The sequence below is a fragment of the Phascolarctos cinereus genome, unplaced genomic scaffold, assembly GCF_003287225.1.
Source record: "Phascolarctos cinereus isolate Bilbo 61053 unplaced genomic scaffold, phaCin_HiC Scaffold_5;HRSCAF=322, whole genome shotgun sequence".
In the NCBI taxonomy this organism is placed as follows: Eukaryota; Metazoa; Chordata; class Mammalia; order Diprotodontia; family Phascolarctidae; genus Phascolarctos; species Phascolarctos cinereus.
Genome location: NW_027555958.1, coordinates 222,914,478 through 222,936,977, shown reverse-complemented (window position 1 = coordinate 222,936,977; position 22,500 = coordinate 222,914,478).

The window sequence follows — 22,500 nt, the reverse complement described above, 5'->3', positions numbered from 1 at the left end:
CAAGAAGAACCAAAGAACTAATGATCAGGCACACTGTCTGCCTCCAGAGATAGAACTGATATTGTTTGAATAAAGATTGAAGCATACTATTTTTCACTTTTTTTCATTTTGTTTTCTTTTATATGAGTCTGCTTGTACGAAGTGACTAATATGGAAATGTTTTATGTGATTGCTTATATATAATCTATATCTGCTTGCTTACCATCTCAGGGAGTGGGGAGAGGAATAAGACAGGGAGGGATAGAATTTTCAATTCAAAACTTTAAAGAAAAAAATGTGTTAAAATTGTTTTAACATGTAATTGGGGGAAAATAAAACAAAGATAAAGAAAAAGTTACCTTTCTCAGAAACAATTGGCATCACAAGAAAGCTTTAAGTTAAAGCGATCTAGTTGGTTTTGTTTTTGTTTTTTTGAGGGGGGAGACAGTAAATTTCCGTTAGTATCCTTCATGTGAGGGGAGGGGTTTATAGGAATGGGTGGGGAGTAATAATGTCTGCTTGTCCCTCTGAAATCAAATCCTAAAAGCAGTCATGTAGTTTGTGTAAATCTGGACCTTTTGTCAGGAATAAAGTAGAATATTTTCACCTGAAGTTCATTGTGTGTGTATATATATATATGTGTGTGTGTGTGTGTGTGTGTGTGTGTATGTGTGTGTGTATACATATATATATGTATATATATACATATATATGTATATATATATGATCTCACCTATGCTGAAGTATTAACAAGGAAGAACAATTAGCAAAAATTTGCATTATTCTCAATTAGTATTCTATGCATATCTATTTTTCACATTAGAAACAAAATGGAATAAGTGCATGAGTGATAGTTGAAGAGTTTAGTAATCTTTTTGCTATTTTTTACTTCACTCTTGCTACTTCTGACAGTAGGAGTTGGTTAATGATTATCATATTATAAATCATAAGTAAAGATGGGGGAAAGGTGAGAGGGAGAAAAAAGGAGTATTTGTTTTTGAGGCAGCATGATGAATTGAGCCAAGTATTAGACATGGAGTCAGGAAAACTTGGATTTAAATCCTGTCTCAGACTCTATCTGAGTGACTCTAGGCAAATTAAGTAACCTCTCTGAGTTAGTTTTCTCACCTATAAAATGAAGGAGTTGGATAACAATAAACTTTAATTTTGCTTCAAGATATAAAGCTATGATCCTATGATCTATGATTCCATGATACTGAATGATCTATAGACAGTTCTAAGATACCTCCTTTATCAACTCTCCGTTGAGGTCAAAGAAAAATTTTATGAAGACCTAGAAACCCTCATTACCAATGTGCTGAAAGAGGACAAGCTTGTAATTCTAGGTGATTTGAATGTAAGAGTAGACACAGACTATCAAACATGGCAGGGAGTCCTTGGGACAAATGGACTTACTCCTGAAGACTTGCACATTTTATGTATGATCTCATCACCAACACTGTGTTTCATTTACTTTAAAAACATTAAAACTTTGTGGATGCACCTGAACAGCAAATATTGGCATTTAACTATGTCATTGTAAGGAGAAGAAACAGTCAGGATGTGAGAATGACAAAGGCAATGTGTGGCAAAGAGTGCTCTATCAGTCATAGACTTAACCTCTCCAAACTAAACATTTGTGTTCAACAAAAGCAGCCGCCCCAAGGACAGACAACTACCAGAAGACTTAATGTCAATGTATTACAGTGTTTTCTCCATGTACAGTTTGTTGCTGACTTGAAAGGAAAGCTGAGCCAACACATGGCTGGCAACAGTGGAGCAGAAAAGGGGTGACAAGCTTTCAGAAATTTGGTATACAACATTGCATTTACTCATCTGGGCCAGAGCACTCACAAACACCTAGATTCATTTGATCAAAATGATGGTGAAATTCAGAAGCTGACAAAAAAAAATGAAGAGAACTCCACGGGGTTTACCAGCAGGACAGTTCATCTGTCTCTGAGAAAGCAGCATTTAACTCTACTAAAAGTAAAGTACAAGTGAAACTTAAGAGAGATACAGGATTCTTGCCTCAGCAAGAAGGCAGATGAAATTCAATCTTATGCTGATAGTACCAACCAAAGCACTTCTATGCTGCACTGAAGGCTATTTATGAGCCAAAGACCTATGGTGCATTTCAACTACATAAGTGCTGGTGGAGCCACACTGATCAGTGATAAGGACATGATCCTAGAGAGATGGGCTGAACAGTTCTGTAGTGTTCTCAACAGACCATCATCAACCAATCGTGAAGCTATTGGCCATATACCTCAGATTGAAGTCAATCCCTCTCCAGCCAAACTTCCAACTAAAGAAATGGTTTTGATTGTTATTAGGCTCCTCTCATGTGTCCAAGAGCCTGGTGCTGATTCCATCCTAACAGAGATCTACAGGGTAGCATACTCAGTGTTCATACAAAAGCTGACTGAAAATTTCCAGGTTATATGGCAAGAAAAGATTATCCCTCAGGATACCAAGGATGCTTCCATTGTCCATGTCAATAAAGGAAAGGAAAATAGTTTGTCCTGTGACAATCACAGGGGGTCTCAGTCATTTCTGGCAAGATTCTTGTTAGAGTCCTCCTTAATAGGCTAATGCTTCACCTGGAAGATGATTATCTACCTTGGATAGCCAGTGTGTCTTCAGAAAGGGCTGAGTAATAGTAGATACAATGTTTGCTGACTGAGAACTCCAAGAGAAATACCAAGAGCAGAACAGGTCTGTACAAAAAATTCATCAATCTGACCAAGGCCTTTGATGCTATCAGTTGTGAAGGCTTGTGGAAGATCATGGCAAAATTTTGTTGCCTGGAGTTCTTCAGTATTGTATGTCAGTTCCATGATGGCACACTTACATGGGTTATGGATAATGGATGATGCTCTGATGCTTTCCCAGTCACCAATAAAGTGAAGTAGGGCTGTGTGGTTGCTCCCATGCTTGTTAGCATATTTTCAGCAATGTTGTTGGATGCCTTCAGCAAGGATGACAATAGGATCTAGGTCAACTGCTGCACTGAAGGTAAATTATTTAACCTGAAAAGGCTACAAGCTAAGACTAAACTGGAGGGAGAATTGGTGTGTGATTTTCCCCCCCAGATGACTGTGCATTCAATGTAGCCCCTAAAGGTGAGATGCAATAGAACATGTTGATTCTGTGCTGATTGTGATAATTTTGGCCTGACAATTAACACCAAGAAAACAGATTTTACACCAGCCAGTGCCACACCATCTATACATGGAACCATTAGTTATAGCAAATGGAGAAATTTTGAATGTTGGGGATAAGTTCACTTAACCTTGGTAGCATACTTTCTGGGGATGTCCACATAGAATATGGGGTTGACACATGCATTGCCAGAACTATCTCAATGTTTGGGAGGTTCCAAAGGAAAGTATGGGAGAAAAGAAGTATTAAATTGCCTACCAAACTAAAAGTCTACAGAGCCATTGTGCTGGCCTCATTGTTGTATGCTTATGAAACTTGGACAATCTGCCAGCACTATGCCAGGAAACTGACTTGCTTCCATTTGAATTGCTTAGGAAGATTCTGAAGATCATCTAGCAAGATAAAGTACTGGACACTGAGGTCCTTTCTCAAGCTGAACTTCCATGCATTCAAACTCTACTGCAGAGAGTACAACTCTGATGGACAAGACACATTGATGAAATGCCAAACATATGTTTGCTTTAAAGATTATTTATTTATTTAGGCAACTGGGGTTAAGTGACTTGCCCAGGGTCACACAGCTAGTAAGTGTCAAGTGTTTGGTCTGAGGCCGGATTTGAACTCAGGTCCTCCTGACTTCAGGGCTGGTGCTCTATCCACTGCACCATCTAGCTGCCCCTAAAGATTATTTTTACAGAGAATTCACACAAGTCAAGTGCTCACACAGAGGTCAGAGGAAGTGCTACAAGGACACTTTCAGTGTTTCTCTGAACAACTTTAGAATCTGTTTTGAGATGTGGGAGATATTGGCTCAGGATTGTCCATCTTGTCATGCCCACACCAAAAAGATACTACACTCAATGGGCAAAGCAGACTTGCAGTAGCTCAAAAGAAATACGAGATGCTAAAATTTAGAGACATCTCCACCCCAAATGTTCCTATGGGCTATTTGTGCCCAATCTAGAGTAGAGCCTTTTGAGGTCCTGTTGGTCTGATCACACATCAACATTGGCCCTAAAATAGTGATATCATTTTGGTACACTTTGAATATGAAGGACAATAAGAACAACTAACTCTCTACCCCACTCTCCACAGAGTCTCTTCCAAACCTTTTCACCCCTCTTCAAACTTCCCATGATTACCTTTCTCCCAACTCTTTCAGCTGAGTACCTTATCTCAATTTGCAGAAAAAAAATAAGGCCATTTGTCATGAGGTCCCTCTTTTCCCTTTCCCCCATCTTTTATCACTCAGAAGTTTTCTGTCACTTTCTCCTCTCTCACCATTGTCTCACAAGATGAAATACTCCTTTCCAAGATAATCTCTCTTCCTTCTTAAGTGATCACATTCTATTCCATCTCTTTCAACAAATTGTCCCCTCTGTTACCCCCACTCTTTCACTTATTTCCAACCTCTCCCTGTCTACTGGTCCATTTCCTTCTGCCTATAAATATGCCCATTCTTAAAAACTCATTCACTTGATGCTTCCACTCTGACTAAGTGCCACTGTATATCTCTTCTGTCCTTCATAGATTAATCCATTGAAAAGTCCATCTAAAACAGATGCCAACTATTTCTTTTCTCTCATTGTTTTTAACCCCTTACAATCTGACCTCTCACTTTATCATTTCACCAAAACTTTTCTCTCCAAAATTGCTAATGGTCTTAGTTGCCAAATCCAGTGGCCTTTTCTCAATCCTCATTCTCTTTGATCTCTCTGAAGCTCTTAACACTGATCAGTCTCTCTTCTTTGATACTCTCTTTTCTGTATGTTTTAAGTACACTCTCCTGGTTCTCCTCCTACCTTCTTTGCCCCTTTTCTAGATCCTCTTTCAGATTGCATCTTCCAACTACAGGAGTCTCTCAGGGTTCTGTCTGGACACTCTTCTTTTCTATTTCTATATTACTTCATTTGGTGATCTCATCCCTTCCCATGGATTTAATTGCCATCTTTATGTTGATAATTCTTAAATCTTCCTGCTGCCCCAAACTCTCTGCTGATCTTAATCACAGATTTCCAACTGTATATCCAGTAGATATCTTAAAAGAAGTATGTGTACAATAGAATACATTATATATTTCACTAAACTCTCCCTATTCTTACCTTCCCTATTACTGCAAAGGACAACATCACCTTCCCAGTCTCTTAGGCTTGCAGTCTTTGCGTTATCATGGATTTCTCGCTGTCTTTCATATCCATATCCAATCTCTTGCCAAAGTCTGTCAGTTTCACCTTTGCATCTTATTTCATATATATCCTTTTTTTTTTTGACACTGCCACCGTTCTAGTGTAGGCCCTCATCACTTCACACCTGTATAATTAAAATATCCTGTTGATTGGTCTGCTTGCCTCAACTCTCTCACCACTCCAATCTATCTTCATTCAGCCACCAAAGTGATTTTCCTGAAGGACAGGTCCAATCAGGGCACTCCCTTACTCAATAAACTCCAGTGGCTTATTGCCTCCAGGATCAAATACAAATATTCTGTTTGGGATTCAAAGTCCCTCATAACTTAGCCCTCTCTTACTTTTCTTTTCTTTTCTTTCTTCAAACTGGTCCTATGATTTCATTGGAGTGCAGGGAACTCCCAGTAAGGAAACTCCCTCTACCAATATAGGTCAGAGCCTTCTCTGCAACTGAAAGTCTTTTCTTTTCTTTTCTTTTCTTTTCTTTTCTTTTCTTTCTTTTCTTTTCTTTTCTTTTCTTTTCTTTTCTTTTCTTTTCTTTTCTTTCTTTTCTTTTCTTTTCTTTTCTTTTCTTTTCTTCTTTTCTTTTCTTTTCTTTTTTCTTTTCTTTTCTTTTCTTTTCTGGCAATTGGGGTTAAGTGACTTGCCCAGAGTCACACAGCTAGGACATGTCAAGTGTCTGATCTGAGGTCAGATTTGAACTCAGGTCCTCCTGACTCCAGGGCCAGTACTCTATCTACTGCACCACCTAGCTGCCCTCCTGTCTTACTTTTCTAGTTTTATTATACCTTATTACCTACCATGAATGCTTTGTCCACTTACTTTGGTCTCCTGGCTGTCTCACAAATAAGACACTCCATCTCTTGGTCTAGGCATTTTCCCTTGCTATCCCCATGCTTGAAACACTTTCTGTCCTCTATTCTGACTACTACCCACTCTTTTTTTTAAGACCCAACTACAATTTGACCTTTTTCTCCTAATTTATTATAAACTTTTAACATTTTTTAGAAAATAAATTGAGTCCCAAATTCTCCCCTTCCCCTCACTCTTCCCTAGTCCGATGAAAAGACAAGCAATAGGATATCAATTATGCATGTAAAAGCATGTAAAACATATTTTCATATTAGCCATACTGAAAAAAAAAAGGAAAAATTCCTTTCGAGTTGCTTTGGGTAACTGAATTGATGAGAATACCCAAGGTTTTCACAGTTGATCATTAATACAATATTACTGTTATTGTGTATATTGATCTTCTAGTTCTTCTCATTTCATTTTGCATGTGAAATCATTCCCCTCATCATTCTTAAAGCACAATAGTGCTTCATTACAATCATGTGGCTCAATTTGTTTAACCATTCCCCAATAAATGAACAAGCCCTCTATTTTCAATTCCTTTGCTGCCACAAAAAGAGCTATTATAAATATTTTTGTATATAAAGATCCTTTTCCTTTTCTCTTTGATCTATTTAGGGTGCAGACCTACTAGTGGTATTGCTGGGTCAAAGGGTATACACAGATTTATTGCCTTTTGGGCCTAGCTCCAAATTGTTCTTCAAAGTGGTTGGACCAGTTCACAATGCCACTAAAAGTTCATTAGTATACCTATATTTCCCTCATTCCCTCAAGCTTTCACCATTTCTTATAGGTGTGAGAGAGCACCTCAGAGTTGTTCAATTTGAGTTTCCCTAACTTATAATGATTTAGAGTATATTTTCCTATGACTATAGATGGCTTTGACTTCTTTGTCTGGAAATTTCTGGTTCACATTCTTTAATCATTTATCAATTGGGGAATGGCTTTTATATTTATAAATTTGATTCAATCAACTATATATTTTGAGAGATGAGGCTTTTATCAGAGAACCTTTCTGTAAAAATTTTCATATTACTTCATTGTCTATGGTGCCTTTTTAGCAAAATGTAGTTTCTATGATTATTGCTTTTAATTAGGCCTATTTTTGTTTTTGCTTTGTCTGACATCATGATTGATAGCCCTTTTCTGTTTTACTTCAGCTGCAGCATAGCAAATTGCTCTCTAGCCCTTTATTTTAGCTATGTCTGTGCTTTTCTATTTCAAATGTTGTAAACAACATGTTGTTGGCTCCTCTTCCTCCTCTTCTTCCTCCTCCTCCTCTTCCTTTTCTTGTTACATTATTATCTTTACTTCCTGGCTTCCCTGATTTCCTTCAAGTCTCATCTTCTATAACAAGCCTTTCCCAGTCCTCCTTAATCTTAGAGTCTTCTCTTTGAGATTATCCTCAATTTATAGCTTTTTTGTACCCAGTCCTTCAAATGTTGTCTTCCTCCATCAGTCTGTGGGCTTCTTGAGAACAGGATCTGTTTTTTTTTTTCTTAGTATCCCTACTGTTTAGTACAGTTCCTGGCACATAGTAGGTGCTTAATAAATTCTAGTTGACTAACTCTGCTTCTTTTTTTTTCCATTTTAATGATTTAATATTTCCCCCAATTATATGTAAAAAACAATTCCTTTATAATTTCTTGAAAGATGATATCTGGGATCTTTTTTGATCATCCCTTTCAGGTAGTCCAATAATTTTTAAATTGTCTCTCCTCAATATATTTTCTAAGTCAGCTATTTATTTTTCCTCACTGAGATACTTTACATTTTCTTTTATTTTTTCCCATTACTTTGACTTTGCTTTATTGTTTTTTTGTGTTTCATTGAGTCATTAGCTTCCACTTGCCCAGTTCTAATTTTTAAGGAATTATTTTGTTCAATGAGCTTTTGTACCTTTTTCCCCCCATTTGGTCAATTCTTCAGTAATTTTTTTTTTACCATTAGACCAATTCTATTTTTTTCAAAGTGTTATTTTCTCAGATTTTTTTGTGCCTCTTTTACCATGCTGTTAATTTTCTTTTCAAAAGTTTCTTGCATTACTCTCATTTCTTTTTTTTCCCCAATATTTCCTCTATCACTTTTATCTCTTTCTTTAACTCTTCCAGGAATTCTTTTGGGGCTTGAGCCCAATTTGCATTTTTTAGGTTTTGGTTGTATCTATTTTCATGTTGTTGTCTTCTTCTGAGTTTGTGTCTTGGTCTTCCCTGCCACTGCAGTAGGTTTTGTTTTGTTTTGTTTTGTTTTGTTTTATCAAGGTGTTTTTTTTCTCATTTTTCAAATCTATTTTTTTAACTTTGAACTTTAGGGTAAACTTGGGCTGTGCTCACCTGGGGTGTGGATGCACTGTACCAAGCTTCAGATTTTTTGTGCTGTTCTTTTCAGAGTTACTTTTGTGGGTGTGCAATTTTTTTTTTTTTAGTACTTACAAGGTGGTGTGATCCAGGTAAAGGTGTGGTCACTGCTCCCCTGATTTGTGCTCTTGTCTTTACTTAAGAAAGACTCTTGATCCCCATGTATCCACAAGTACTACCACTTCTCTTAGCCTCTGAACTGTGACCAGGTTCCCTTTCTTCCTGAAGCCATAAGCACTAGTGTTCTTCTCTGCCTTGAACTGCAGTCAGGGCACTTGCTCCCTTTTAAGATCAAAAGTAAGAACTTCCCTCAAATGTCTCTGAGCTAAGAGCTTCTGAAACTGCTATTGCTGCTGATACAACTATCTCCAAGGTCCATTGCTGGTGATGACTCTGCATGTACTCCCAATTGGTCACCACTCTGTGTCACAGACTTTTCCTGCTAACCTCTTAAGTTGTCTTAGGCTGGAAAAATGTCTTTCTGGCCTTTTATTGACTCTGCTGCTCCAAAATTTGATTTGAGCTCTTATTTTAAAGTTGTTTAGAGGGCAAAATTGTTAAAGTTCAGCTGAGTTGCTGCCTCTACTCCACCACTTTGGCTCTGTCTTATGCTCTTGTATGTTGGGAGCAAGATATGAGAACATGACCTTGAATACCATGGTTAGTGGGAAACAGTGAAACAGCTCTATTATAGAACTGTCTATGAGAAAACTCTAACCACCCACATAACCACAGACTGTCTTTTGGCAGTGAATCTTTTTTGTTTTGTTTTGTTTTGCCCCTATCTAACATGTGGCTAGACCTGAGTGTGGTACAGAGATTTATTAATGTCCTGCCACTGCCCAGCACTGGCCTCATAAATAAGTTTACTGAATAAAACATATTTATTATTATGCTGGCATGGATCCCCTCTGTCTTTGTTATCTTGGTACCTCCTTATGATGGTGGGACTAGTCATCCTATTAGTTGGTTTGTCCCCTGAAAACTGGCATAGTCATACCAAAGATATGAGTTCAGGGAGAGAGGCTTCCATAGGTGAAATCCTGGGTTGGACATCCATATTCCTTGGGGGAGTGCTGGATCTTATGCTAGAATCCTGTGGCTGGCCACATGAATATGGGAACTCCCAGGAATTGCTGATAGGTTTGTTCCATTTGATGGAAGAATTGAGGTTGCCTCATTGCAGCAAAAAGAGAAGGATGTGCACTGCTGCTATTGGCTGGATACTACTTTGGTCTGCTCACTGGACTACAGAAACTCAGATTCTGAAAGGAAGGTGAGGCAGATGGAGGAGGAACTCCTTGCCTGTTGTTTTGCTCAACTAGAAGGGGAAAAAATGTACTTACTACAAGTCTAGGTGATGGAAAATATCAAAGAATCAAATGCTAAGGCATGGAACCTCTTGGAAGACAGAAATATAGGAGAAGATTTAGAAGGTGGTATAGGAGGAAAAGAAAAGGAGTCTCCTCCTCCTGCTCCTCCTTCTCCCCCTCCCCCTCCCTCTACTCCTCTACTTTCTTCTCCTCCTCCTCCTCCTCCACCTTCTTCTTCTTCTTCTTCTTCTTCTTCTTCTTCTTCTTCTTCTTCTTCTTCTTCTTCTTCTTCTTCTTCTTCTTCTTCTTCTTCTTCTCCTCTCCTTTTTATTACTCTGGCCTGGTTAGAGGGTAGACAAGAGAAAAACAGAGAAAGAAATAAGGCAGGTGAAGTTTTATGGATCCTAAATTGCCTTACATGCATTTGTATGGAAATACCAGAGGACTCCTAAGTGAACAACCTTCAATAGCTTAGAAAAATCCTGTCAGTTTGGTCCACAACTAAGTTATGAGAATTAGAAAGTCTAGAAAATTGTAGGGAAAAAGGGAACAATTTATAATTACTATGTGGGAAAAGGTAAAGAAAAAACCTTGTAAAAATCCCCTTATTTGTTAACTTACAAGGTTTCTTGAGATCATCTGTTTAAGCAAAGTCATAAAATTTTATTAGTCCTATAAAAGACCTTGCTAGTGATATGAAATTCCTAACTAATGAAGTGGTTTACAAACATGAGAAAATGTGGATCCCCACTTCCACTTGACAAAGAGGGGAGAATTTGCAAGTTTGTTGATAATATAGAATTTATCTATGTCATTATTTGTGACCATGAAAATTGTGGTTATATCTGGAAAAATATATACTGAAGTTAAATCTTGAGCAAACTTAGTCTCAACAAACTCCAGTCTTAAATAATTTTTGCTTCTAGGAGCAAATATACAATACCTTAAGGGATGGATATCTGTTAGAGTGGAGGTTTATAACAATTGGCCAGGTTTTTGAATAAGTTATCATATATTCACCATCTATGTGGAATTCCAGAATATAATTGTTTCTTGATTTCTAATGATTGATTTTTATATCAGGATGAATTTAAACTCAAGAAGAAAAAGAAAAGAATAGGAAAAGGGTGTTAACTAAAGGCTTTTTTGTGTATGAGGCCTGGCAAACTTTTATTATTATCATTATTATTATTATTATCATTATCATTATTACTGTAACATCATGAAAGAAATAACTGTATCCAGCCCTAAGGTATGATTAGGAAAATTTGTTATTTGAGGTAAAATCTCTGAGGTCTGTAATCTGATATTATTCTAAGTTTTTACTTCAGGCATGATTGTCTGATCATTAATCAGTAATCCACTATTTGATGGTAATAGCACAAGATACTCATAGGCAGTATGATTCTGAAATACTGCAAGTGGATGGATATCTGTGTCTAGAAAAGACTGAGAGGATGACCTTGGCATAGCCAAAGGTAAGAGGTGTACTAAATTATATTGAGATCTCTTTCGCAAAATATCTTAGAAGAAACATATAAGAATCTCTACAACTGACTTGGAACCAGAGAAGCAATTCTACTGAAGAGAAACCTCCTTCAGGGCTGCCCTAAGAATGAGACCCAGAATGTCTAAGAGGAAATTTTCCAGAGACCAGACAACTACATTTAACATCTTGGATCGAAGATGAAATTTATTGAGTAAATGGACATTGGGAGTGGACTACTAGGATACAAGGATATTGGATGTTGATGATCATTATTGTATTACTTTGGCTTTTTGCTTCACAGTATTCACAGGTTGATGATTTTTTTTTTTAGGTAATTGGGGTTAAGTGACTTGCCCACCATCACACAGCTAGTAAGTGTCAAGTATTTGGTCTGAGGCTGGATTTGAACTCAGGTCCTCCTGACTTCAGGGCCGGTGCTCTATCCACTGCACCACCTACCTGCCCCTGCTGATTTTTCTTAGTTACTTTGGTGACATGTAAATCTCCCTTTTAAAATTAGTCCAGCTGTAGATATTTTTTACTAGGTCTTATGCTATGATTAATCAATCTTATTGTTTTCATATTAACCAGTCAGGGAAAATTGTGACAGGTCTTCCATTGACAAAAAGGGGAAATTAAGGAAAAAAATGATTCTGATTCCATTTTGTAGTTGATTCTATTCTGCATAACCCCAATATGTTGTAAAATTGTCCAAGACATGTTTCATTGTTCTAAACTTAGTTCAGAAATTTAGCTGAACTGTAATAAGTTAAATTTAGAAATCTAGTTCTCCCACTAAACACTACACATCATAGATTCTTTTTCTACCTCCCATTGGGTGGAGTAGAAGAAAAAAAAATAACAGTTGTGGTAATTTTCCTGTTGATCATACTGTTTTCCTGCTTGTATTTATATTGCTGTTGGAGATTGTATCTCCAATGTAGCTCATTGTTGGGTTCCTCTGCTTCTTCCATGATAACAAAACTTCTCATATACCGCTCAAGGATCCTTGAGGACAATGTTATCAGAAAGAATGTATGAGCAGGTCACAAGGGGTAGAATGTATGATGGGAGCAAGAGTGTGAGAATGTGACCATGGGTATCACAGTTATTGTAAACAGCAAAACAACTTTATTATACAGCTGTCTATGAGAAAATTTACATAACTACCCATGTGACCATGGACCATCTTTTTAGCACTAAGCCTTCTTTGTTCTGTACCTATATAACATCTGCTAGGCCAGATGTGGGACAGAGATCTACCATTGTCTTGCCATTGTCTAAGACTGACCTCATAATTAAGTTCCCCCCTAATAAAAATCTATTTACTATCACATTGTCATGGACTATCACTTTTGCATGTCAGTCATTTATCATGAGAGTGGGATAGACTTCTAGATGGTCTGTTTCCTAATAAATTCCACCTTCTACAGGAAGCCTTCCCTAAACCCTCTTAATTCCAGTGCCTTCCTTCCACTGATTATTTCCTACTTATTCTATATATAAATTGCTTTCTATGTATTTGCTTATATAGTTTCTCCTCCATTAGTTTATGAGCTCCTTGAGGGCAGGGACAATATTTTGCCTCTTTTGGTTTCACCAGCACTTCTCCCAGTGCCTGACACATAGTAGGTATTTAATATAAAATGAAAGAATCTTTGAAATGAGCATTAGATTTTTTGTTTTCAATGAAGGATGTTTAGAGAAGAATGAGGAGAGTGTGAAAACAAGAAAAAAGAACCAAGAAAAAAGCGCATGAGATAAAGTTGCTATGTTTTTATATTTTAGACCATTAAATATACATAATTTTCTTTTCTTCAAGAGCTGCACAATACTCTGCAGAGCCTTATATAGCTTTATATTTAATAATTGGCCACCTCTGTCATCATGTTTCATGAAATATGCCTGCTGAAATGAAATTCTTTTTATATTGAATCTCAGAAGTGTTAGCAAATGTCATTTCAGATGAAAAGGAATTTTCTTACTTGCATTTCAACAATTCAGTTCTATTCAACAAGGATTTATTAAGCTTCCAAGTACAAGTCACTGTACTAGATGCTGGAGATACAAAGACGAAATGAAAAACATTCCCTGTCCTCAGGGTGTTTATATTCTTTTCGGGATGTGGGGTAGCAGTGGTGAACAACATGTGCACAGATAAATAAATTGAAGATAATTTGAGGAGACAGAGGGCACAAGCAAAGAAGTAGGAAAGGAGAGCAAGCAAATATTCCTTAAAGGAGGTAGTACCTGATTTGAACCATGAAAGTAACTTCACTGCAAATAACTTTAACAGAGATGACTTTTTCAGTAGGGAAGGAAAATAAGGAAGTTTTGAATTCAGTTGATGCTTCTCACAAACAATGTAATAGTTTTCTTCAGTCACCTAATATGCTGTGCCTTGATTACAGGCCATTACTCATCCACAGTAAATGGGATTGTACCAGTACTGCTTAAATTTCTTAGCCTAGAAACAGTACTTTCCTGTGGAAATAACTCAGATAAAGGCATAAAGGTTGAACTACACAAGTCATCCTCAAACCTTCAGATTCAAGAGTAAACAAGTAATTATTTGTGAATTAATGAATTTTTTTTTATTGTACATATTGGATAATATGGAACTTTCCCCAAAGGTAAAGCACACAGCATATTTCCCCCCTTGAACTAACCAAAACAAAGTAGTTCTATATTCTATTTCACCCAGATCTGCTAGATAACCAACAATCTAACTTGATAGTTAATAATGGCTGATTAAGCCTTAGTTCTATCCTTCCATGCAAGCATATTTGTATTTTAACATATTTTTATGTCTTAACACTGAGGAGTGGCAACTGGAAGAAGGAATTGGGAAAAATTTGGAAGAGTAGGGGGAATTAAAATCTCACCATATAAATGGGTGACTACTCTTTGTATATGTAAGACTCGCCTTGAATTTATAAATTATACTTATTGTCTTATTAATAATGCTCATTGTAGCCAGTAAAGGGAGTATGAATCAAAGAACAAAAATGCTTCTGCTGGCTGCTTCATTTCTCCATGTTCAATACAAATAAATGACCCAACAAATAAAATATTTATCATTCCCATTTCTGTACCAATGAAGCGTAATCAAACACTGAAGTGGCAACTAAAACAATTGCTTAATTAAAATAAATAATACTCTGGGGGCATTGATCAACCACACTTTTCTCCAGAGTACAAATATTTGTCATTTTTAGTCCAGGAAAACATACAGAAACAAACATCAAAAAAAGAGAGAGAAAAAAGGAAGAATAGCAGAGAAGAACATAGAAGAGCAAAAGGTTAGAGAGTAGGGGAGAGATACAGGAGGAAGATAAGAAAGTATCATGATGTCATGATCTTTGAGAAGGAAGGACAAACAGCAACTTCCATGAATAGAAAAGGAGATGCCCACTGGAAACCAATCTCAGTCTCTCTGTCTCTTCGTGTTTTGGCTCTCTGTCTGTCTGTCTCTGTTTCTGTCCCTCTCCCTCTCTCTATGTTTCTGTATGTCTCTGTCTCTGTCTCTCTCTGTCTCTCAGTGTGTGTGTGTGTGTGTGTGTGTGTGTGTGTGTCTTTGTCTCTATCTGTCTCTCTTCCTTCCCTTGGTTTACATTAGGGTATCACACCCTTACTTAAAGGGAATGTAAATTTTAATCTCTTTTCTTTTTATGTCTTAAAGACCTGCCTTAATCCCAATCACTCTGGCTTTCATTGATAAAACAAGTCCCAGGCCAAACCCTGCTGGGTTATTCTTTGGGCCTTGATTGGCTCAGAATGAATGTAAATAACAATTGTTTTGATTTTGTACAGAAAACCTGAGGGTCTCCCCCTCCCAGATCTAATTTTTTTTGAAGAGATGATTTTTCTGTCTCATTCCTTTTTAAGCCTTAATTGCTGAATTGGCATTGCCTCAGTCAAAGGCCAAAGTCCCCCACTGCATCATAAGCCATCCCCAATTATCTTGACTTATATCTGGCTATTGGACCCATATGGCTCTGGAGGAGAAATTGAATCTGGTGACTTTGTACAGCCCTCCCTTGCTTAAATCCAATTTACTTGCATGTCATGTCTCAACTCCCTGATGTCATGGTCCTCTTCCAGAATGAAGGACAAACAGTAGCAATGAGAGAATATAGGAGAAGAAAAGTGAGAGAGACAAAGAGAGGGACAGACAGAAATAGACAGGGAGAGAGAGAGAGAGAGAGAGAGAGAGAGAGAGAGAGAGAGAGAGAGAAGAAACAGGAAGAGAGAGACAGACAGAAAGAGAGAGAGAGAGAGAGAGAAACAGGAAGAGAGAGACAGACAGAAAGAGAGAGAGAGAGAGAGAGAGAGAGAGAGAGAGAGAGAGAGAGAGAGAGAGAGAGAGAGAGAGAATAAGAGTGGGATAAACAGAGAGGGTGAGAGAATGAGAAAAAGAATTTGAAAGATGAAAGAGATAAGAAAACAAAAAGAAATAAACAGTAGAGCATTATAAATAACAGAAAGCAAAAGAGAGAAAATGAGAATAAAAAAAGAAAATGAATAAAAGGGAAGAGTGCATTTTCTACTGATACAGAGAAAAAAGGAATATTATCCACCACTTTTTAAAAAATTATTTTCATGGGGCAAGGGGGAGCCAAAATGGCAGAGTGAAAACAGGGACTCACTTGAGCTCTCCCCCAACCTCTCCAGATGCCTGTAAAAAAGTGATTCTAAACAAATTCTAGAGGAGCAAAACCCACAAAAAGACAGAATGAAATAAATTTTCAGTCCAAGACAACCTGGAAGGTTGACAGGAAAGGTTTGTCAGACCTGGGTGAGAGAGGAGCACAGTCCAGCCCTGGGCCCAGCATAGCCCAGGCCTCAGAAAACCAGGAACAGGCCTTGGGAGTGACTGAATCACCAGCAGCAATAGTAGCTGCTGCTCCTGGAGCTCTCAGCCCACAGACAGTAAAAGAATCAAACAACTGGTCAGGAGATTGCAGGGGTTTTTTTGCTGTCATAGGGGGGGAGCAGAACATTGCTGTTTTGCCCATATTCAGATCAGGGTAGCAGCACTGGGTGGCAATTCCAAGGTGAGTAGGAGCACTAGCACATCAGAGCTTGTGGCTGCAGTGGAGCAGGGACCTTCATCATAATTCCAGGGCAGAAAAGAGCAGAGCACAAGCCAGGAGAGTAGTAAACACACCTCTCTTTAGGTCATATCACCTAGGAAGAACTGACAATTTACAGGTCCCTAGAGGTATCTCTGACAACAGCTGCACAAAACCCCTGACACTTGGGACAGTACACCCTCCACACTGGAAGCAGAGCCCTACCTTAACAAAGAGTTAAAAAGTTAAATAATTGGCTAGAAAAATGAAGAAAGTGGAAAAAAACTCAGACTACAGAAACTTACTTTGTTAACAAGGAAGATCAAAACATACAACCAGAAGAAGACAACAAAGTCAAAGCTCCTACATCCAAAGCCTCCAAGAAAAACATGAATTAGTCTCAGGACATGGAAGAGCTCAAAATAGATTTTAAAAATCAAGGAAGATAAGTAGAGGAAACATTGTGAAGAGAAATGAGAGCGATGCAAGAAAATCATGAAAAAATTAGTCAACACTTGGTAACAGAGACACACACACAAAACATACTAAAGAAAATAATACTTTAAAAATAGAGTAGACCAAATGGCAAAAGAGGTCCAAAAAGCAAATGAAGAGAAGAATACCTTAAAAAGCAGAACTGACCAAATGGATAAGGAAGTCCAAAAGCTCACTGAAGAAAATAATTCCTTCAGAATTAGAATGGAACAAATGGAAGATAATGACTTTATAAGAAATCAAGAAATTATACAACAAAACTAAGAGAATGAAAAAAAAAGAAGCCAATGTCAAATATCTCATTGGAAAAACAACTGACGGGGGGGGGGGTCGGAGCCAAGATGGCAGAGTGAAAGCAGTGACTTGTGTGAGCTGTCCCCCAAACCCCTCCAAATACTCATAAAAAATGGCTCTAAACAAATTCTGAAGCAGCAGAACCCACAAAAAGACAGAGTGAAACAAATTTCCAGCCCAAGACAGCCTGGAAGATTGATCAGAAAGGTGTATTGCACAGGGCTGGGAGTGAAGCACAGTGCGGGGCATAGGCTGCAGCAAACCTGGAGCAGGCCTCAGAGGACTGAATCTTGGGCAGCTATGGAGGTTTCCAGACTCCTAAATCCACGAATGCCAAAGACAACTGAGAAAGTCAGTGGGAAAAGTCTGTTTCTGTTGGTGCTGAGAGAGGAAGGCGGGGTTTCATCTCCATTCCCCAAGAGAGTGGCCCTGGGGGGAGTGGGGCAGCTGCTTGCCAAGCTTCCAGGCCACAGACTGAAGGGGAAATCCAGTGGCTGATCAGAGATAGGATTGTAACCAAGAATCACCTACCCAGCAAAACTTAGTATAATCCTTCAGGGAAAAAAGTGGTCATTCAGTGAAATAGAGGACTTTCAAGCATTCCTGATGAAAAGACCATAGCTGAATAGAAAATTTGACTTTCAAATGCAGGAACATGAAGAGGTAAACAGGAAAGAGAAATCATAAAAGACTTATTAAGATTGAACTGTTTACATTCCTGCATGGAAAGATGATATTTATAACTCATGAGACCTTTGTCAGTATTAAGGTAGTTGGATGAAAAAAATTTATGTATGTATATATATAGATAGATAGAGGGCACAGGGTGAGTTGAAGATTAAGGGGTCTTATCTGGAGAATAAAATTAAGGGATGAGGGAGGATTATACTCGGAGAAGAAGAAAGGGAGAGGTAGAATGGGGTAAATTATCTCACACACAAAAAAAAAACAGAAAAGAAAAGGCTCTTACAGTGGAGGGGAAACAGGGGAAGGTGAGAGGGAGTGAGTGAGTCTTATTCTCATAGGATTTGGCTTAAGGAGGGAATAATATACACATTCAAATGGGTATGGACATCTGTCTTACCCTACAGGAAAATAGGGGAGAAGGGGACAAGACAGCAGGGAGATGATAGAGAGGAGGCAGATTGGGAAAGGGTGTAATCAGAAGTCATTACTTCTGAGGAGGGACAGGGTCAAAAGAAAGAATAGAATAAATGGGTGGGCAGGATAGGATTAAGGGAAATAGAGTTAGTTTTTCACAACATGTCTACTGTGGAAGTGTTTTGCATACCTGCACATGTACAACCTATATTGAGTTGCTTGCCTTTTCAATGAGGGTGGGTGGGGAGGGAGGAAGAGAGAAAATCTGAAACCTAAAGTTTTAAAAACATATGTTTAAAAAAAATGTTTTCACATGCTACTGGGAAATAAGAAATACAGGAAATGGGGTACAGAAGTCTATCCTGCTCTACAGGAAAATAGAAGGGGAAGGGGATAAGAGAAGGGAGGGGGGAGAGATAGAAGAGAAGGCAGACTAGAGGAAGGGGTATTTAGAATGCATGTCATCTTGGGGTGGGGGGAGGGGTGAGAAATTTGGAACTCAAAAACCTGTGGAAGTGAATGTTAAAAACTAAAAAGAAATAAATTTATACTAAAAAAAAAAAGGAAAAAAGAAAAACAACTGACCTGGAAAATAGATCCAAGAGAGATAATTTAAAAATTATTGGACTATCTGAAAGCCACGATCCAAAAAAAGAGCCTAGACATCATCTTTCAAGAAATCATCAAGGGAAACTGCCCTGATATACTAGAACCAGAGAGTAAAATAGAAATTGAAAGAATCCACTGATCACCTCCTCAAAGAAATCCCAAAAGGAAAATTCGCTGGAATATTATAGTCAAATTCCAGAGTTGCCAGGTCAAGGAGAAAATATTGCAAGTAGCCAGGAAGAAACAATTCAAGCATTGTGGAAACACAATCAGGATAACACAAGATTTAGCAGCTTCTACATTAAGGGATTAGAGGGCTTGGAATGTCATATTCAACAGGTCAAAGAATCAAGGATTAAAATCAAGAATCATCTACCCAGCAAAACTGAGTGTCATCAATGAAAGGAAAAAATTGAAGTTCAATGATGTAGAGGAATTTAATGCATGCTTGAGAAAAAATGAGAGCTAAATAGAAAAAAAATGGCTTTCGAATACAAGACTCAAGAGAAGCATAAAAAGGTAAACAGGAAAGAGAAATTGTAAGGGACTTATTAAAGTTGAATTGTATACATTCCTACATGGAAAGATGATATTTGTAACTCATGAGATCTTTCTCATTATTAGGGTAGTTAGGGGGAATGGATATAGATATAGATATAGATATAGATATAGATATAGATATAGATATAGATATAGATATAGATATAGATATAGATATAGATATAGATATAGATAGATATAGATATATAGATATAGATGTATAGACAGAGGGCATGGGGTAGGTTGAGTATGACAGGGTCAAAGGAAAGAATAGAATAAATGGAGGGGGGCTGGATAGGATGGAGACAAATATAGTTATTTCTCTTTCACAACATGGCTATTATGGAAGTGTTTTGCATGACTACATATGTATAGCCTAAATCAAATTGTTTGCCTTCTCAGTGAGTGTTGGAGAAGGGGGAGGAAAGGAGAGAATTTGGAAGTCAAAGTTTTAAAAATGAATGTTAAAATTTGTTTTTACTTGCAACTGGGGAATAAGATACACAGACAATTCTGTATAGAAATCTATTAGAAGGAGAAGGGGATGGGGGGTGGTAATAGAAGGGAGGGCAGATTGGGGGAAGGGGCAATCAGAATGCATGCCATCTTGTGGTGGGGGGAGGGGAATTATGGGAAGAAAATTTGGAATTCAAAATCTTATAAAAGTGAATGTTGAAAACTAAAAATAAATTAATTAATTGCATTGGTCTCTTTCATTAGTGTTTTAATCCGATTAAAGCTCCAAGTCAGTTCAAGATATTGAAATCATTGGTCTGGATTTGCTGTTTCATTGATTTATCGAGATTCTGTTAAAGAATCTTCTCTGACTAACTGAGATCTTCACTTGTTCTATAGCTTACAGTCCCAGAGAGTTGCTTAAAATTTGTTTCAGTATAAATAATAGCTATTGGAAAAACTGATCGTATGATGTGGATGTATATGTTAAATGAAAATATTTCATCAAAACTTTCCTTTTTTCATAGAAAAGTTCCCTTCTTAAAGCTGTATAGGTAATAGGAATGATTCTATTAACGTGTTATTGAGTACCCACTATAGGCCAGATTCTATGCTAATACCAGGTCCTTGGACAAAACCTTTTTTTAAATTATATAACTGACTAGCAATTCAGATTCCATAGAGTAATTTCATATGAGGAAATGAAAGCATTCAGTTTGACTCATAAAATTATTTCCAAGACATAAGCAGGTAGTTTCATCTTGTTGGTTACTAGCGTGCTAACTAATGGTGATTGATCCATTGTATTTGATAAGTAGCCTGGAATAACCACTCACTTTTCTTTTTACATCATTCAAATTTACCCCTGTATTCCTCTTCCTTTCCCTCCCTGAAATTTATCTTATATAACAAGCAATTTTAAAGAAAAATAAGAAGTATCTATTGATACTCAAATAGGTATATGTTCTCATTAATGTGGGTATTTTATCTATTGATGTAGACCATTACACACAATTTATTGTTCATATACTCTTATAAGTTTATTTAGGAGTGGTGATGGTGGTGGTGGAACCAAGATGGCAGAGCACAGGTAGCAACTCAGCTGAACTCTCCCTACATTCCCTTCTCAACAAATTTAAAATAACTCTTCAAATAAAATTTTGGAGTGCCAGGGCCGAAAAAAGCTGTGAGACATTTTTCTAGCCTAAAACAATTTAAGAGGTCAGGAAGAGAAGCCTATGACACCAGGCTAATGGCCTGCTTAGAGAGCATTAAAAAGCAAACCCAGTAGACCTCAGAGGTGACCGCAATAGCAGTGGGCCTTACAGCAGTGGCATAAGCAGCAGCAGTAGCCTCAGGAACTCTGAGCCCATAGTTAAGAGGGTGGACAAATGATCAGAAAAGAAGATTACAAGGCATCTTTTGCTGGAACTGGGTACAACAAATGCTGATTTGCAACTCTGTTGCCCACAAGTAGTTTTGGGTCTCAGTTCCAGGGAAAAGAAGAGTGCCAGTATTTGTGGTTACAAAAGAACAGGGGACCTGGTCACAGCAGCAGGGATAAGAGGGGCACTAATACTTGCAGCTGCAGGGGATCAGGGACCCTTCCTGGGTAAAGACAAAAGTCCAGACCAAGGGAACAGTGATAACACATCTCACTGGGTGACTTCACTTTGTAAGCTCTGAGAACTAGCTTTGAAAACAGCAACAAAAAAACCCTAAAGTTTGGATAGTAGCTCCCCACCCCTAGATAAATAGCTGACTTTTAATATGAAGTTCCAAGTCAAGAAATAGGCTAATAATAATAATAATAATATAATAATAATAATCTTAATCATAAAAAGTTACTATGGTGTCAGGGAAGACCAAGACATAAACTCAGAAGAATTCAATGCAAAAATAGCTACAAACAAAGCCTCTAAGAACATGCTAGTTGAATATAAGCATAACAAGAATTCCTGGAAGATTTTTTTTTTTTAAAAAGAGCTGTGTAAAAAGGAAAACATGGGAAAAAAATAAATGACGCAAGAAAATTGTGAAAAGAAAATTAACAGCATAGTAAAAAGAAATATTTTTCTAAAGTTAAAAGGGGAACAAAAATGCCCTGAAGAAAAGAGCTGCTTAAAAATCCAAATTTGCCAAATGGAAAAAGGTGTACAATAGCCCACTAAAGAAAATAATTCCTTAAAAATTAGAACTGGGGGGGCAGCTAGGTGGCACAGTGGATAGACCACCGGCCCTGAAGTCAGGAGTACCTGAGTTCAAATCCGGCCTCAGACCAAATACTTGACACTTACTAGCTGTGTGACTCTGGGCAAGTCACTTAACCCCAATTGCCTAAAAAAAAAAAATTAGAAATGGGGAAATGGAAGCTAATGATTCCATGATACATCAAGAAATAATAATAGAAAGTCAAAAAAATAAAAAAAAAATAGAAGAAAATATGAAATATCTCATTGGAAAAACAAGTGACCTGGAAATAGATTGAGGAGAGATAATTTAAGAATTGTTACACTACTTGAAAACCATGATTTAAAAAAAATAATTTAGACATCATCATTCAAGAAATTATCAAGGAAAACTGTCCCA